Genomic DNA, 3,461 nt, shown 5'->3' on the forward strand with positions numbered 1-3,461 from the left:
TCAATAACCTCAGATATGCAGATGACACCACCCTTATGGCAGAAAGTGAAGAGGAACTCAAAAGCCTCTTGATGAAAGTGAAAGTGGAGAGTGAAAAAGTGGGCTTAAAGCTCAACATTCAGAAAACAAAGATCATGGCATCCGGTCCCATCACTTCATGGGAAATAGATGAGAAAACAGTAGAAACAGTGTCAGACTTTATTTTGGGGGGCTCCAAAATCACTGCAGATGGTGACTGCAGCCATGAAATTAAAAGACGCTTAACCTTGGAAGGAAAGTTATGACCAACCTAGATAGCATATTCAAAAGCAGAGACATTACTTTGCCAACAAAGGTCCGTCTAGTCAAGGCTATGGTTTTTCCTGTGGTCATGTATGGATATGAGAGTTGGACTGTGAAGAAGGCTGAGTGCCGAAGAATTGATGCTTTTGAACTGTGGTGTTGGAGAAAATTCTTGAGGGTCCCTTGGCCTGCAAGGAGATCCAACCAGTCCATTCTGAAGGAGATCAGCCCTGGGTGTTCTTTAGAAGGAATGATGCTAAAGCTGAAACTCCAATACTTTGGCCACCTCATGTGAAGAGTTGACTCATTGGAAAAGACTGTGATGCTGGGAGGGATTGGGGGCAGGAGGAGAAGGGGACGACAGAGGATGAGATGGCTGGATGGCATCACTGACTCGATGGACGTGAGTCTGAGTGAACTCCAGGAGTTGGTGATGGACAGGGAGCCCTGGCGTGCTGCGATTCATGGGGTCGCAAAGAATTGGACACAACTGAGTGACTGGACTGAACTGAACTGAAGTTTGTTTTATGCATCTGTGACTCTCTGTTTTAAGAATAAGTTTGTTTTTACACTGTTTTTAGATTCCACAAATAAGCAATATCAATGATATTTGCCTTTCTCTGACTTACCTTCACTCAGTGTGACAATATCTAGGATCATCATCGTCACTGCAAATGGCATTATTTTATTATTTTTTAAGACTGAACAGTATTCCATTGTGTATATATACCACATCTTCTTTATCCATTTCTCCATCTATGGACACTTAGGTTGCTTCACTGTCCTGACTTTTGCTGCAGTGAATATTGGGGTGCATATATCTTTTTGAATTATGGTTTTCTCTGGATATGTGCCCAGGAGTGGATTGCTGGATCATATGGTAGCTCTGTTTTCAATTTTTTAAGGACCGTCCATAGCAGCTGTACCAATTTACATTCCCAACAGTGTAGGAGGGTTCCCTTTTCTCCACATTCTCTCCAGCATTTATTGTTTGTAGAGTTTTTTGATGATGGCCATTCTGGCTGGTGTGATGGCTTATTGTTGTTTCGATTTGCATTTCTCTAATAACTAGTATGTTGAGTATTTTTATTGTGATTTTTGGCAATCTGTATGCCTCCTTTCGAGAAATGTCGGTTTAGATCTTGTACCCATGTTTTTATAGGATTGTTTGTATTTTTGTTATTGAGCTGCATGAGCCATTTGTAGAGATTGGAGATTAATCCCTTGTCTGTCACTTTGTTTGCAAATACTTTCTCCCATTCTGTGGGGTGTCTTTTCATTTTGTTTGGTTTCCTTTGTTATGCAAAAGCTTTTACGTTTAATTAGGTCCCATGTGTTTATTTTTCATTACTCTAGGAAGTAGATCAAAAAAGAGCTTGCTATTTCAGAGAATGTTCTGCCTATGTTTTATTCTAAGAGTATTATAGTATCTGGCCTTACATTTTTAATACATTTAGAGTTTATTTTTATGTTCTTAAAAAGTGTTCTAATTTCGTTCTTTAACATGTAGCTGTTCAGTTTTCCCAGCACCAGTTGTTGAAGAGACTGTCCTTTCTCTATTGTATGCTCTTGCCTCCTTTGTTATAGATTAGGTGGCCATAGCTGTGTATCTCTGTGCTTTGTATCCTGTTCCATTGATCTGTATTTCTGTTGTTGTGCTAGTACTGCTATTTTACTGACTGTAGTTTTGTAGTATACTCTTGAGTCAAGAAGCCTGATTCCTCCAGCTCTGTTTTTTCTTTCTCAAAATTGCTTTGGCTGCTTGGGGTTTTATGTGTTTCCAGACAAACTGTAAACTTTTTGTTCTTATTCTGTGAAAAATGCTGTTGGTAATTTGATAGTGATTGCTTTGAATCCATGGATAACTTTGGGTAGTATAGTCATTTTGACAATATTGATTCTTCCAATCCAAGAACATGGTATACCACTCCATCTGTTTGCGTCATCTTTGATTTCCAAAATCACTGCAGATGGTGATTGCAGCCATGAAATTAAAAGATTCTTACTCCTTGGAAGGAAAGTTATGACCAACCTAGATAGCATATTAAAAAGCAGAGACAGTACCTTGCCAACAAAGGTCTGTCTAGTCAAGGCTATGGTTTTTTCAGTGGTCATGGACTGTGAAGAAAGCTGAGTGCCAAAGAATTGATGCTTTTGAACTGTGGTGTTGGAGAAGACTCTTAAGAGTCCCTTGGACTGCAAGGAGATCCAACCAGTCCATCTTAAAGGAGATCAGTCCTGGATGTTCATTGGAAGGATTGATACTGAAGCTGAAACTCCAGTACTTTGGCCATCTCATGCGAAAAGTTGACTCATTGGAAAAGACCCTGATTCTGGGAGGGACTGGGGGCAGGAGGAGAAGGGAACAACAGAGGATGAGATGGCTGGATGGCATCACCGATTCGATGGACATGAGTTTGGGTAAACTCTGGGAGTTGGTGATGGACAGGGAGGCCTGGTGTGCTGTGATTCCTGGGGCCATAAAGAGTCGGACACGACTGAGCAACTGAACTGAACTTATAGTTTTCTGAATCTAGGCATTTTGCCTCCTTAGGTAGATTTATTTCTAGGTATCTTATTCTTTTTGATGCAGTGGTAAATAGAATTGTTTTGTTTCTTCTTTCTGATCCTTCATTGGTAGTGTATAGGAATGCAAGAGATTTCTATCCATTAATTATTTAAATTTAATGAAGGAAAACTATTTGTTGTCATTTTATTCTACATTGTCATTACTAGAAAATCCAGCATATTCACAGTTCATATGTGCTTATTGCTTGAATTTTTTTTGTTCAGGATATCACAAAAATATTATTTAATTTATATTTAGAAGTGTGGTTGAGAGTTTACAAGACAAATAAGGGAGAAATAATATTCCTGGTAGAGAATTCAGCAGTTGAAATGTTCATAGATGTGTATAATAAATGTCAGTGAATAGAGTATCTTGGGTGTTGTTCTGGTCTTTCTGTTTCTTACTGATTTGTAGGAACTCTTTATATAACAAATATATTAATCCTTTATGTAATACTGTCCAGAAATAGTACATAATCCAAAAGTAATGTAAAATAGATGAATTTTATTTAACAAGTATTATATTTGGCACATAAATATTTTGAGAAAGACAAAAAGGGGAAAAATAGACTGGGAAAACTGTGCAGTAGATAAGACATAAAAGATTTATA

Source organism: Bison bison, unplaced genomic scaffold (assembly GCF_000754665.1).
Source record: "Bison bison bison isolate TAMUID 2011002044 unplaced genomic scaffold, Bison_UMD1.0 scf7180017864465, whole genome shotgun sequence".
Taxonomy (NCBI): domain Eukaryota; kingdom Metazoa; phylum Chordata; class Mammalia; order Artiodactyla; family Bovidae; genus Bison; species Bison bison.